At 40.3% G+C, this 15,654-nt stretch overlaps 1 long non-coding RNA gene across 1 annotated transcript; it reads right to left on the minus strand.

Annotated features, from left to right (window-relative positions):
* Window positions 1–281: 281 nt before the first annotated feature.
* On the minus strand, window positions 282–6,409 carry LOC132652173 (uncharacterized). Its single transcript, XR_009589649.1, has 3 exons — window positions 6,284–6,409; window positions 2,278–2,537; window positions 282–2,114 (listed from the first exon to the last, which is right to left on the minus strand). It is a non-coding gene; the product is annotated as an uncharacterized LOC132652173 (long non-coding RNA).
* Window positions 6,410–15,654: the final 9,245 nt, after the last annotated feature.

A 15,654-nucleotide genomic window follows, 5' to 3' on the forward strand; every position in this document is an offset into this window, starting at 1 on the left:
CCACTATTGTCAGCTTAGTAAGATTTGGAACCATCTAGGACAGCGGTTCTCAACCTACGGGTCATGACCATTTTGAGAGCGTAGTGACCCTTTCGTAGGGGACGCATATCAGATATCCTGTATATCTAATATTTACATTATATTCTTAACAGCAGAAGACAGTTACAAAGTAACAATGAGATAATTTTATGCTTGGGGGGGTCACCACACACGAGGACTTGTACTAAAGGGGTCGCAGCATTTGGAAGGTTGAGAACCACTGTGCTGCTAAGCATGCCGGTAAGGGATTATCCTGATAGAATGAACTGAGGTGAGGTCTCACTCTGAATGTGGTGTCTGTTATAGGGTGGGGTGGATGGGATCCTGGATGACATAAAAACAGAGAAAGCTGGCTGAACCACGGCACTCACAGTCAGTCTTCATTTCCAAACTAAGGAGCGTGCATGGCCAGCTGCTTCAAACTTCTGCTAAGAGGTCCCCACCAAGAACTATGAGCTAAAATCAGCCCTTAAGCCCTTTCTTCCTTGAGGCGTTTTAAACCAGCATTTTTCACAGTAAGAGTAAAGGAAACCAGTGCATAGACTTTAATAGGTAGATTGTTTATAGTGCTTGTTGCCTTGGAGATGAAGCAGCGATAAAGCAAAAAATATCATTTAACATCAACAAAAAGTCCACACTGACCTGGAGAGATAGGAAGGAAGAAAAGGAGGGAGAAAGAAAAGGAGGGACAGGGAGAGAGGGGGGAGGGGAGGGAGAGGGAAGGGGAGGGAGGAAGGGAGGAAGGAAGGAAGGAAGGAAGGAGGAAGGAAGGAAGGAAGGAAGGAAGGAAGGAAGGAAGGAAGGAAGGAAGGAAGGAAGGAAGGAAGGAAGGAAGGAAGGAAGGAAGGAAGGAAGGAAGATGTTGGACGGGATGGTTCGGGAAGGTCTGCGCCTCCTTCCAGGGGCCGAACGGGAGAGCATGAAGTTGCCTTGCGATGTGCCAGCTTTCCGAGGTTTACAACCTGTGTCTCATGGTTGTATAAGTTGTAGGAGGGTTGCCATGTCCGTGTTTCTGTCAGCTCATTCAAGCTGAGACTGTCAAGGTGTGCTTCAGGAAGTGAACCACAGGGCCTCTTTGGGAACCCACGAGTCCACAGCAGTCCCGGTATTCTCTCTCTGGCCACCCCCACACACACACACACAGACACACACCTCAACTCAATCCAGAAAGGCAGGCTGCATGAAGGAAGGCTTTCACTTGGAAGGGAAGAAGAAATTGTGAAGTCAAAACTCCACAGATGGTGATCTGTGGTATAAGGTCAGGCTTCCCAGTTGTTTTGTGTCTCGCAGGGAGCGCCTGAGTGTATACAGACCCCTCGGTGTGCTGTGACAGCCCTCATCCCACGAAGGTGACTAAGCAGAAGCTTGCTAGGCTGTGGAGGTGGGCCTGTCCTTTGCATTTCCCCGAGGATTTCCTGCGAGCTGACAGATCACGAGGCTCTGGTAGAGCCAGCATTTGCGGATGGCAGGTAAAGTTTCACCTCAGAGGAGAACTAGCACTTTTACTTCTTTTTCACAAGCGACAAGTCAAAAGCCAGCTATTAACTCGGGAAGCACGCTGGGGAAGTCAGAAAGAAAAGCTTATTGGCATTCTTATGAGGCAGGAAAGGATCCTTGGAACTGTGAGAAAACCCGGAGGGAGGTAGAAGCCAAAGAAGTGTTGCTGCTTCGACACTAACGATGTTTACCCGCACAGGAGACTTGATTCTGCAATGCTTTATCTACAGTTTAAAGGCCATTAAAGTTTAATTTAAGATAATTCATCATGAATGTGTTTTCTGTTGGAAGCGTCAGAGCTCAAACATCCGGATATCCCAGGTTCTCCTAGAGCTTGATTCCACTATCCAGTGAAAGCTGACCCGCTGACCCCTCCTTCCCACCTCGCTACTGAATATTCAGACACACAGCTGTGGGAGTCAAGTGAAAGCTGGAAACCTGAGCGTGAAAAAAAAAAAACAAAAAAAAAAACCTGTGCTTTACGTGAACTCGGGCACTCAGGTCGTCAGGGAATGCGTGTTTTTTTCAAGAGTGTTAGACACACTTCTTCAGCCCTAATTGAGAGCATTGTTAACATCCTGTAATTGCAAAGGAGAAAATCAAATATCAGCTCAAATTAAACAGGAGTGATCCAAGGAAACTACTCCAAAGCAGTCTTGTAGCATCTGCTAGCTGTTCGCCCTTCCCACTCCCATCCCCCAGCTGTTAAAAATCCAGATTCTTTAAGGGTGAGAAACATACCTGCTTTTCTTCTTTCTCATTTCCTTTTGGTTTGGTTACTTCTCAGCGCCAGTGATACACAGTGATTTGTACGGATGTATCTGGATACCACAGAGTAGTATCTGGAGCCTCCGTGGACAAGGCCAAACTACATACACGTCTTCAGCCTTTCGAACTTCATCCAAGCAGGAATCATTGGTAGGTAACAGGAAATGGAATTCCAACCAGTAGGCAAACTTCATTCAAGCCAAGAACAGGAAATGGTTTGTGTTTCTCCTCAACTGCAGATATTTTTAAAGGAATGAATGAATGTTAGCCACAATGAAAAAAAAATGCCACATGCAAAATGCCTTCCCTAGAGTTAATGTAGCAATATTTGTACCCTCATGAACCCGAGCAAGCTCTACCTTATTCCCCACCACAATTAATTAAAATGTTTAAACTTGAAATGTTCTGGCACAAATTTATGTAACAGGTTCACATTCAGACACCACCTTAGTACATTTGCACTTGTGGATTGATTGGGGTTTTTTCAACACTTCTTCTTTTTTTTTTTTTTTTTGTTTTTGTATCCTTCTTTTCAAGTTTATTAGAAATAGAGTAAATTCAACCCTCAGATGTCTTTCAAATTCATCCACCACTTCTGCCCCGTCCAGAGTGGTCCCTGGGAAGACTCTGAAGGAACCTCCTCACGAAGGTCAGTCCCTTTCAACTCACCTTTGCAATCCACTAACAAGACCTCAGACTCACCTCGTACCTCATTTCCCCCCTTCGGCTGTCCAACCATGCAAATCTCTTTCTGTTCCTCACAGCAAGCTCTGGTATTGAAGCTGCATATTTAGTATTGATACTAGATTATTTTTTTTACCCTGACCCTATGACAGCTGGTCAAATGTTTTTGCTCAGAAGGGTGTTTCCTGATTACTGTGTTTTCTCTACCGTCTTCTCTTATTGTAATTATCTGTTTGTTCACTCATTCAATCTAGGCTGAAGATCTATTTTTTTTTTTTGAAGATCTATTTTTAAAAGTTCCTGGCTATGTAAACCTGTAAATGTAATTTAATTACTATTATATTTAGTATTTCCCAATATAAGACAAAATTAGTAATGCTGGCATCGCAGAGTTGTGACAAATAAATATGACATAGAAAGAGCTCTGATCTCTATTTAGAAAATGTATTTGCTCTCTTAATATCAACTATTCTGTTGTTGTTTTATTTTGTTTTTATTTCAACTGCTAAAATTCAGGTTCCTGAAGAATAAGAATTTGTTTTGTTTTGTTTCATTTCATTTTGGTTTGGTTCTGTTTGGTTTCTTATAACGTCTTAGACTCTTGCTAGCACTCATTTAAGACAGTACTAGAAAGTACCTCATTGTGTGGACAGTTCTGAAGAAGAGCATCAATGTAGCTCCCATAGAGCCTGAAAACACAAACTATCAGCCTTTCCTGATGCAATAAACAAGAAATCAATACAGTAATGAAGATAAAACTTAAACAGATGCTTTTGTCAAGAACAAAAAACAAAACTTAGCATGCTACTCATGACCACAAATGGCCTTTCTAGGCATGGGAGAATCACATCTTGAATGTGTTAACTCTCCAGGAATTATTTTGTAATTTCAGCACACTCTCAATGAAGTGCCAGTGTATACTCTACATCACCTACTATTCAATTCAGTAAGAAAAACAAACACAAAATTACAACTGACACCAAAAGTGCATTTAAATATTTTTCTTGTGTGATAAATTTGAATAGTACCAAAGATACACTAGTGAAAAGGGTGTAGTTGAAAAATATAGCAGTATAGAGGATATTTTTTGGGGGAAAAGGAACAGGATACATAATATGAAATCTTTAGGATAAAAAGACAGAAGATAATTTTGTTTTTTTACAAGGAGGAACAAATTCTAGATTGCTATTTGAGGACTTTGTACTGATTGTTACCCAAAGTACTAGACCTATGACCTCAATGGGAGATTCTAAAGCAAATGAGACTTCTTGCTTTTTATGACTATTAAATCACAAATTTATTTAAAATAAATTTAAAATATTTACGTAAAAAAGTGATTTTTTTAATAACACTAACGCTAGTTGGTGGCCTTTTTTTACTTTTCTTAATTAGATGCACTCATGCATTTAATAAAAACTTAGGAGTGGTAGCGGGACTATATATCACTATACATTGTTTCCTTTTTAATAACAATTTAACATTTGCTCTTCTTCCCAGCAGGGAAACAGCCTAGAGGGGCAAAACAATAACATCATTTTCCCTGAAAATGGCTTCACTGAATATAATTTTCCAGGAGTGTATTAAATTGTTATCATTAAACTTTTAAACTCTCTCTCTTTTTTTTTTTTTCAGACTAATTTTAGGTTCTCAACACAACTGAAAGCAAAGGGCACAGGTTTTCCATTTGCTCCCTACTTCCTCATGCGTTTAGACATCTCTGTGGCCAGCATCCCTCTTGCAGAGTGGTACAGCTCTTACGATTGATGAGCCTATCTGGACATACCATTGTCGCCCAAAGTCCACGCCTTACCTTACATTTCACTCTTGTTATTCTATCTTGTATGCATTTATACATACACATAAAGGTACATAATCATCAGTGTAGTATTATACTGAGTGGTTCCCACCACCGTAAAGATTATCTGCACCTACCTATTCATTTCTTTCTCCCCCAGTAACTCCGGAAAATCACTAATCTTAGTGTCCCAACAATTTTGCTTTTGCGGAGTATAATATTCCCAATGTCATACAATATGTTTACCGCAGTTTATCCATTTTCCTACTAAAATCATTTCAGATGCTTCCAACAATTAATAATAAATCTACAACAAATACCCATGTCCAAGTTTGGTTTTGGTTGGTTGGTTTTTATTTTTTGGTTTTTGTTTCATTTTGTTTGTTTTTCGGTGTGTGTGTGCACATTTTAACTTCTTTGAGTATACCAAGTAGCTAAATCACACTTCTTAGTATCTGCACACACATAAAGGCATGTTTAGTTTTAAATGAAACTGCCAAACTGTCTCCCAAACAGGCTATACCATTTCACACTGCCACTAGCAAATGTGAATTCCTAACAGGCAATAACTTGGGCAGTGTCTGATGTTGTCAGTGTTCTAGACTTAGGCTCTTCTCACATACACACATTGATATCTCATTGTCATCTTAATTTATGCTATCAAAACCCCTTTATTTATTTTTAAAAAGTAGTAGTTTTAAAATCTAAAAGAAAAAGTTCACTTGAAACACCAACACTGGAAAACAAACAAACAGTAAAGGCAATAAAGGCCGCAGTTCCACAAGGAGTCTAATGTTGACAATACTAATTTTTAACTGATAGATTCATGAGCTTTATATATTAAATATAGTAAGTACCATTTAATTATTTATCCCACTGAAATATTCTTTCAGTGTATTTAATTGGTAACAGTTAAGAGGTAATCAATTCCTACCGCCCTTAACCCAGCAAGCACAGCCATCCTGACCCAGATAAAGTTGCCTTCACATTCTCTTTCTTTCATGAATCTGTCTATCAATGGCAGCACATCAATCCCCGTGTGATAAAGCTCAGAGTCACAGAGAGCCCCATCCTCCACCCCCTCATTAGAAACAGAAAGTAACTCAAAGAAGACCCTCTCACTGTGTTCTCTTCTTTTCTTTCCTTTTCTTTGTTGTTATTGCTGTTTTGTTTTGTTTTGTTTTGTTTTGTTTTGTTTTGTTTTGTTTTGTTTTTTTGAGACAGGCCCTGGCTGTCTTGGAACTCACTCTGACTAGGCTGGCCTCCAGACACAGAGATCGGCCTGCCTCTGTCTCCCAGGATTAAAGGTGTAAACCACCACGGCCAGGTGGCATTTTTCCATACTAAATTCAAAATCAGTTCTCAGATAGGTATGTGTACATATAATTCTACATCAAGATAGGAGAAAACATGTAATGATTTAGCCCTAGACATTGAAATTCATTTGATCTTCATATGTAAATGTAAAGCCAAATAAGCAGTATCCCCAAAGCCACCTACGAGTCTTCTCCCAGGGCTGCTTTCCGGGAGGAAGCATCCAGCAGCAGGCAGGCGGGTGAGAGCACGGAGAGACCCGGGATTCAGCAGACATTGCAACCTGCGCCTGAGCAGCAGCTTTGCTGACACCACCCGTTCACAACAAGAGGAAGTTCCCTGTTTTTTTTTTCACAAAGCTTTGTAACCTTAGTTTCTGGAGCTCCTTGTTTAAAAAATAAATAAATAAATAAATAAAGAAATAAATAAATCACATCCTGTTGATTTCTGTACTGAAAAAAGAATCTCATTAGTAGATTAGTAGGTTAGGAAATGAACATTCTTCACATAGAGACATGCAAGGGTTATTTTTTTTTCCATTGTTTTCCTTGAACTTAAAATCCAAAAACACAGGATTGTTTCCTCTCAAAATGCATGAAGCGAAGCTGGTTGAGAACCTTATCACTTGCTGTGTGCTTTTTGAGATGTGTTCAGTACCATAAAGAAGGGACAAAAGCCTCGCAATTGTGACGATTACTACGGCAACAAACAACATTTTCTAGTCGAAAGCCCCACTCTCAAGCGTGCGTACACAGAGCTCCCGGGCAGGTCCACCTTAGGACGTGCACGCCGCCGGGAAGGACCGCGGCCTGCTGGCAGCCCCGACGGTAACTACCTAAGTTAACTCTGCTGCCTGACTGCGGGACACTGCACCGCCGGTCAACCCCTCTCCATTCAAACACGGAGACCCGAGAATTGTCTGCCTGCTGTGTAGAACCTGCGCCCAGAGCCTGAGGCAAGCACAGGCCTAAATTAGCAACACCGTCCATATGTTTTCTCCTCTGTGCACTGGAAGTCATGAAAATAAGCGCTCCAGAAATAATTCCCCTATCACACAATGTATCTTCTTCTTGTGAATCATATCATCATTTTAGTCTGTCTGATTTAATTTTCTAAAACCAACTCCCTCATATCCGAGAGAGCCTTTCCTCAAATAAATGCCAGGCAGGAAAACCAATATATAATAGAATTGTAAATGTTGTAAGTGGTTCTGTTTAAATTTGGTTGGAATGTTCTGTTTTGTTTTGAGAGACAACAGGACGTTAGGAATCTTCCAGCTCATTGCCATGCGCTGATAAGGAAGAAGTCAGGCGAGGGCTCAAGGCCACTTGGAAAAAGCCGAAAAGATGAAGAAAATGAAAAGAATAACCCGTGCTCTGCCCACACACCCTTCTCATGGGGGAGAAAGAAGGTGCATTCCCCTTGCTCAGCACCACCGTATCACTTTCTCTTCCTGCTTCTGTCTCAACAGAAACAGGAACCATTTGAGGGTGGGGCGTGAGGGGGTGGGCACCCCCAGAAAGTGAGCTGCATCTTCTTAGCAGGATTAGCATTTAAAAGGCAAGCTCTCTCAATCTCTCAATCTCTCTCTCTCTCTCTCTCTCTCTCTCTCTCTCTCTCTCTGGGTGTGTGTGTGTGTGTGTGTGTGTGTGTGTGTGTGTGTGTGTGTGTGGCATTTAGACCCTACAGATCAACCTAACCTGTGTTTCTTGAGGGGCTGTCTACCTCCCGGTTTCTTTACATTGGTTCCAGGCATAAGCGTCAGGTGCATAAAACTCAGACCATCTAGCCTATCAGGCCCCAAACCATGCTCTCTTCCGCTAACCCTTTGAAGTTAGGTGAAATCACTGCTCAAACAGAGATTGTCTTAAGTAGCAGCAACAATATTACCATCGTTAGAGCAACCAACAGCCCAGCATTCACACTGCTGGTTATCATGCAACGGTCTTACAAAGGCCCTTTATATTACTAATTACTTGTGTATATTTGCGCCACCTTAACTTTTGGGGTATCATTGTCACTGCCGTTCTGCAAAAGTATAAATAATACATAGAAGACCGCACAACCTCAAAGGCGTAGAGCCGAGCTAGAATTTTTAGCTGAGAAGTCTGTTTTCAGTTTTTAAAACTTTAAAAGGTTATTCTCTCTCCTGAGCCACCACATCACATTGTTTTTCTTTGGAAGCTGTTGGCTTTAAATTTTTGCATTCAAAAAAAAGTCACAAGCCCCTCCCTCCACCCATGCTGGAATTTCAGCTGGCTTGATCTCCTGTTGGTCTTGTGTGGGCAATATATGGATATTTGCAGTACTAAATTGTGGGTTTTTGTTTTTTTTGTCTTTGTTTTTGTTTTTGTTTTTCTTGAGAGGTCATGAAGATGAGGGAGATGTATTAAAGAGAGTCCCAAGAGGCCTTGTGGAGTGATAGTGATGAGGAGTAGATATGAACAAAATCTTCTCAAAGAATAAAGTTTAAAAACATTAATGCAAAAAAAAAAGAAAAAAAAACCTACAAACTATAATATGAAGTTTTATGGGACAACTGTTTAATGGAAAGGTATTTCTATCATTGGGGAAAAGATGCCACCAATGTATGGCTCAGAGTAGGAGGTCCCAATCGTCCAGACTCACCATATTCATGTGACATATCTTGGGAAAAATACATTGACTATTATTTGTGATCCATTGTTAGAAAACACAAACCATTCGAATAGCTACTTTGCCAATAACCTCAACTGTTTGCCATAAAAACTTGCTGTATTAATGTTGTGGATGTAAACATGGTTTTGTTTGGATCCCATGTGTAGGATATGGCACTGATTCAGATTGTCCACAGCAGCAAACTATTTGCCTGGTGCAGGCTCTGAGAGAGGCCCTTTGTCAGCTGCAGACAGTCTAAATCTGAGGCCTCTGAGAGGGAATAAAAGCAGAACCCAGAGAGAGAAGGGAGCTTGTAGGAAGAACAAGGCAGCTGCTGCTCCTGGTTGCTGTTGATACAGTGAGACAAGAAGTTGGAGATCTCCTGAAATGAGGATTGGACTGGCTCCGAGGAACTCAAGGACCCTAACCATCAGGAAGCAGCTAAGAGAATGGCACCTCCTCTCTCACTAACCCCTTTTCTCTCCTACCTATTGTTGGGGTAATATAGAAGGAACTGAGGTAGAGTAGGAAGAGATATAGACTAAGATCAGAAGGAAGGAGAGAAGGACCTCCCCTATCAGTGGACGTGGGGAGGAGCATGCATGCAGAAAGGGGAGGTAGGGTGGGAGCGGGAGGGGGAGGGAGGGAGGGGCTAATGGGGGGATACAAAATGAATAAAGTGTAATTAATAATAATAATAATAAAAAGAAAAAATGTAAATCAAAGAATTTTTTTAAAGTATGCTGGCATATTAATTTTCTAGAACTGCTGTTATCATCTGCCACTCCGTGGCATAAGACAACATCAATTCAGTGCTTTGTAGATCCATCAAGGTGCTTGCCACTATTTTTCTCATCAAGGTGACTGCAAGCTTTAGTTCCTTTCAGAAATCCTAGGAAAGAAACTCTTCTTTGGTCATCTGAATTATTCATTGAATTTAATTCTTTGTAAGGATAAAATTAAAGTTCCCATTGAAACTGAGGCCCAGTCCTAGAGCAGAGATGCCACTATTTCTGGGCTCATGGCTCCCTTTCTCCATTCTCTTGGCAGATTGAGTCCTTCAGATTCATCTTCTCCTTCCAATTCCCCTTGCTATCCCAACTGATAAAGACTCTTCCCGTATCAGAACTCATACCATTATTATCAAACTTTATACAGTCAATGCTGGGTAACTTTCTGATCTCAAGCTCTAGTCCTCTGAATACATCTACAGTTTCTTTGCCTCGTGAGGTAGTATACAGGTCTACCCAGTTCCTTATTACAGTTAGCTCTGGAGAGTTAGAGTTTGCACGTCTTTGTGGAAATATATATATTTTTATTCTACATACCATTCATGAATTAGAAGCCAACCAGAAAGTTTCATCCATTATATTTATTCTCTTTTAAAAGCTTTATTAAGATATAATTAAAGTACATTAAATTATACAGCTTTTGTTAAAATTTTATGGTTATTTTATGTACATGGGTGTTTTACCTGCATTTATGTTTGTGTACCATATGCATGCCTGGTACCCAAGGAGGCCAGAAGAGGACATTGTCTCCTTCTACACTGGAATTAGAGATGGTTGTGAGCCCCCGTATTAGTGCTTGGAACTGAACCTAAATCTCGAGAAGAGCAGCCAGTGCTCTTAACCACTGAGTCTTCTTGCTAGTGCTGTCTTATTTGTTTCTGAAGTCTCAGGTAACTCAAGCTGGCCTCTAACTGACTCACTATCTAAAGTTATATGTATCTAAACTTGGCCTTAAACCCTGATCCTCATACCTTCACCTACTGAACTCAGAAACTACAAAAGGCTCCACCAACTCTGGCTACTAAGTGGTATGTCTTTTAAATGCATTTATGTTTGTGTACAATTTAAACAGTTTTTCATGGCTTTGTATATGCACATAGTATTTACCCATGAATTCATCACCATAATCAAGACAATTTATGTATTCTTTCATCATCCCCAAAATTTCTTAATGCCTTTTGGTAGTCTACTCTTTCATCACTGAACCTATCACAAGGCAACTGTTAGTTGGTTTTTTGTCATTATACGTGAATACGTGAATACATACACTTTTCTAAAATTGCACATAAAGAAGACAGAGAATATGTGTTTTGTTTCTTTCATCTGGCTTCTTTTGTTCCACATGTTTATTTTTAAAAAATCATTTACATTATAGTGTGAATCAATAATACTATATGACATGTCCATTATATTCTTCAATACTATAATTTATTATTTCTGTCTGGCACAATGTGGAAAACAACTAAAATCAACACCTTATTTTCTACCTGCCTGATCCAATCAAAAGTTTCAAAAGTATACACGAAATCCAGGAGAACTGAGACATTGGAAACCCATGGCAGTCAAACAATATTTTGTTATATCAGCTAACTTATGCTATGTCAGAAATTGCCCTTAGGACAGTAAAGCTTAAAACCACGGTCACTTTTCTGTCAATCACTAGTGTGAAATGGTCATTGCCAGGGAAGTTATCTGGTAGGGATAACTGGGTATCCACAGTTGTACAGTCAGTGCATGTAGATTGTCCAAGAGCTGAATCAATGGCTGGGGTTTGGCATGACTATATGTTGCTGCTGCCTGCTTGTGGGTGGACAGGACCATGAGCCAGCGATTGCCAGCAAGTTAGGCTAGGATTTTATTTACCTGACTATAATCACAGGGTCCCCCAAAACAGCAAGAATAAGGCACAGAACACAAACACTTTAATTTTTTTGTTATTGCCCCATCAGGCATCAGAAATCACCTGAGCAAGTACATTTTGTAACTAAGAAAGCATCCCTACCTCCAGATGGGAGTAGCTGTGAAGAAACTGAAAAGGGGCATTCATGCAGGCAGAGGGGTGTGTGGCCACATCGATGTCTACACATTTATTTCTCCCTTCCCTTCATTCCTCCATTCCCTTACTGCCCATTGATGCCTCGGTCACAGCTCGGTTTCTGTTTCCATATCTCTCACTCAAGCAGAATGTATTCTATTCTGTCCCAAGTTATCAGTGACCTACTTTGTAAGAAACACAAAGAACCCTTTTCATTCATCATCTTATTTGGAGTCTTGGAATCATTTGACATGCTCTTTGCTGTTGGCTTTGACGTTCTGCCTTTTATTTTTCTCTTACTACTTCTTCACAGTCTCATTTACATAAAAAGTGTATAGCACGGTGCCTGGCACAAACAGGCACTTAGACGTGGTTTCTTGGGGGTGCTAAGAAGAGGCCCTTTAAATAAGAGTACTTACTCTGTAAGCATGAAGATATGAGTTCAAATCCCACCACTCACATGAAAAAGCCTAAAACTCAGCATTAATGGACAAAGACAAGTAGAGCCCTAGAGCTCACTGGTCAAGCAGTCTAGCCAAAATGGTAGACATCAGGCTCACTAGAACTTTTGGTAATAAGGAGGAAAGTAATAGATTACCAACATTCTCCTTTGGCCTATTTATGGAGGTTCATGGGTATGTATACCTGTGCGAGCACACACACATACATACACACAGGTACACCATATACAGACAAACCCTCCATCAAAGTTCGGGTTTTTTTTTTTCTAATGAATGATGGAGTTAATAAAGAAAATAACAAGCAAAGTAAGATTATATAGCCTACTGACTGGTGAGCTGGGGTTTCCAAAGCTTCAACTGCTGCTTACAGACATGTTTATGACTTGAGGTTTTACCTCTCCAGCCTGAATCTCCTTCCCAAACTTTAGGCATGTGTAGGCATTATCTAACAGCCTTTTCTCCCCCAAAGACATACCAACGTTAACACACCAAAATTTGGTCTCACTAACCTCACACACAAACCTGCTTCTCTTGCATATTCTTGCACAATCCATCCAGTCACCCAATTCAAAATGGTAAGTGCTCCCCAGTGGCTCTATCCCAGACCCTGTATTTTATTCTAACCAGTTGGTATGAGTTCTCATCAATCTCCACCTGGATGGCTACCAGTATCACCTCCTCCTCTCATTCAGTATTTGAAAAAGCTCCTTGTATACCTAGCTTTTCTCATTGTTAGGACCTGACCACCTCCCCCCCCCCAAAAAAAAAAAAATCTTACCTCTGTGTTTCTGGGCCAGTTGTGAGGTAATGCCATGGTGTAGCCTGCTAGATAAGAAATCAGAGAGTATAAAGGAAGGGGCCAGGGATGATATATCCAGTCCCCTAACCAACTGCTTCTTCCAACTAAGTCCACTTTTTTTGAAATTGTCATAAGCTCCCTCAAATAGTGCCACCAGCTGAGGAGTGATCATTCAAAACATAAGCCAGGAAGAGACATCCCATATTAAAACTGCAACATGGTCTCAAAAAATAAAAATTAAAAAAATTAAAAAAGAAGAAGCAAAAGAAGAAGAAGAGGAAGAAGAGGAAGAAGAAGAAGAAGAAGAAGAAGAAGAAGAAGAAGAAGAAGAAGAAGAAGAAGAAGAAGAAGAAGAAGAAGAAGAAGAAGAAGAAGAATTATTCTCTGGGATACTTATTCAAAAGATAATAATTGCATATGACCCAAATCTTCTGTGTCAAGGGCCATTGGGAAGGGTCTGGGGACCAGGTCATTTCAATGGCACTCCTCTTCACTCTTGCTACTAGGTAACTGGTGGAAAACCTTGCCCTTCTCTATACCTCTGCTTCCAGATTTCTTCTCAGAGCTACCCGATCGCCCTGTTTAAAATGGGAATCTAGTCTTATCACTTGTTTGTTTAAAGTATTTCCGCATTCTTCATGATATCTAGAATAATAACCACATTCTTTACAACTCTCTGTAGTCTTATCTCCTCAGTGCTCCCTAGCAATGACCCCTACGCTCTACTCTGTCATTTTATGAACGTGTCCTGCATGTCTGGTGGGATCACAGAGCCAGCTGTACTCACTACCTAGGATACATGTCACCTCCCTGTTCCCTTATTCATCACACTTACATAACACTTTTATGAGACACAGACACTGTTCAGATTTTTCTCAAAATATTAACTCACGTTTTTTGTTCTTCTAGCCTTAGAATGAATAAATGATAGCACCATTATTGTCTGAACTTAGGGAAGTAATTGAGAGACCAAGAGGTTGGCTAACTTGCCTTAGGTTATGTACAATCGATGACAGACACAAGTCTTGAGAGAACCCAGATAACGTGATGTAGAATCTGCACATTTATCAACCACATTCTATGCCTCGCCTTCATCTTGGTAAATACATTATCTCTAAAGTTCATCCCATGAGCCAGTCCTTCCTGGAAGCCTTCACAGATTTCTCAGTCTCAATTAGCATCTAGGCTTATTTTTGTCTCAGCACTTAGGAGCATCTTACAATTAAAGTCCATTTTCTTGTCTTAAAAACTAAGCTGTATGTTTTCTAATGGGGAGAGACATTTTTATACCCCCAAACTTAACACAATGCCTAGTATGTGAAAAAAGAAATAATCATATGTTGTTGAATAACCACAACAAAAAAGAAGAAATACCGGAGGGACTAACTCACATTTGAACTCCGGAGAAAGCTGCAGAGAGCAGCAGCAGCAACAGTCTAAACATTCTGCGTTAAATTGACAAATCACCTATACAGAATCTGATGAGGCTCTTCATTAAGGGGCATAGGACCTGGCCTATCTAATACAAAAAATAAGCTTTGGTATCTTCTTACAAATGCTACAGATATTCATGGATATTCAAATTGAACACCTGATTTGATATTTATTTGCTCAATCTCGTCAATAGAATTCTTTTTCTGTGTCAACCATGAAAGCTAAAACTATTTCTCGGCCTTTCATCTAAGATCAGCTTTCCTTCAATTTCTTCATTCCAAAATGCTTAACATGTCCCCTTTCATGGTTGGAAAGTTTGGCTTTACATAGAACATTGGACACACAGTTGTCAGCACCTGTTTAGGGTCATTCTTCTGCCAATGTTTTCTTCCTTCCTTAAATAGGTCTTTCAGGTGAATCATCTCTAGCCACTCTGTGATTATGCAGAGACCAGATATGCAGTTTACAAAGAGCAGGACACACTGCGGTCCCTGAATCAGTGTGTGCTCTGATTCGGGTGGATTTCATTTTCATTCAATAAAAAATTAGAATGAATAGTCGGCTGGAGATTTTTTGAGCCATCGGTTTCTGCCACAAGAGTGAAGGAACAAGAGCTGGCAAAAGCCCACGCCCAGCCATTTCCAGCTGATTAGCGTTTCTGGTTCACGAATGAATTTGGTGGAAAGACATGGATGAGCCTTTTATAATAATCAAATTATTTTCTATGTTCCATGTCATTATCAGAACTACACATTTTTATCCAGCTTTGAAGTAGAGCCTCCTTAACTATACAAAAATTTATTAATAATTACACCTTTCATTGTTAGCTCCTCATCATAGGTACATGGTCATGAATATTAGTATGAAAAAATATCAGTTTCTTTTCCCTGTATAAGGCCAAAAACCAAACAAAAATTAAAAGGCAGGGGAAGCGCCAACCTGCAACACTGGGTAATACTAAAATAGTTGAAGGAAAAAGGAAATGTATAATGTGAATTCTTACCTTTAATCTGTCTCTTGCATGACATCCTAAGTGTATGTAATTGTGAGCTATGTTTCTACAGTTGAAGGCTATTTCCTGAGCCACAGGGAAGTAGACAGCAGCAGACACACACAGGAAGTCCAGGCAGCAGCAGTCCTCCAGCTGAAGCCTTCAGAAGGAAGGTAAGGGACCACTGAGCTGGACTTGCTGGTAAGCTTTCAGAAGAAATTTTCCTCTAGAGCCACTAGAGGAAATGACTCCTTCTGGAGTCTTTCTTGCATGCTCATGTTACGGTTTAGTACAACCATTTCCACCTCTATCTCCTGAGAAAAGAATTCAAAAGAAAACAATGCTTTGACACAGGGAACAGTCCGAGCCAATAGAAGAGAGAACAGTGCCTCCATGGCAGCAGGAAAAA

The sequence above is a fragment of the Meriones unguiculatus genome, chromosome 2 (assembly GCF_030254825.1).
Source record: "Meriones unguiculatus strain TT.TT164.6M chromosome 2, Bangor_MerUng_6.1, whole genome shotgun sequence".
In the NCBI taxonomy this organism is placed as follows: Eukaryota; Metazoa; Chordata; class Mammalia; order Rodentia; family Muridae; genus Meriones; species Meriones unguiculatus.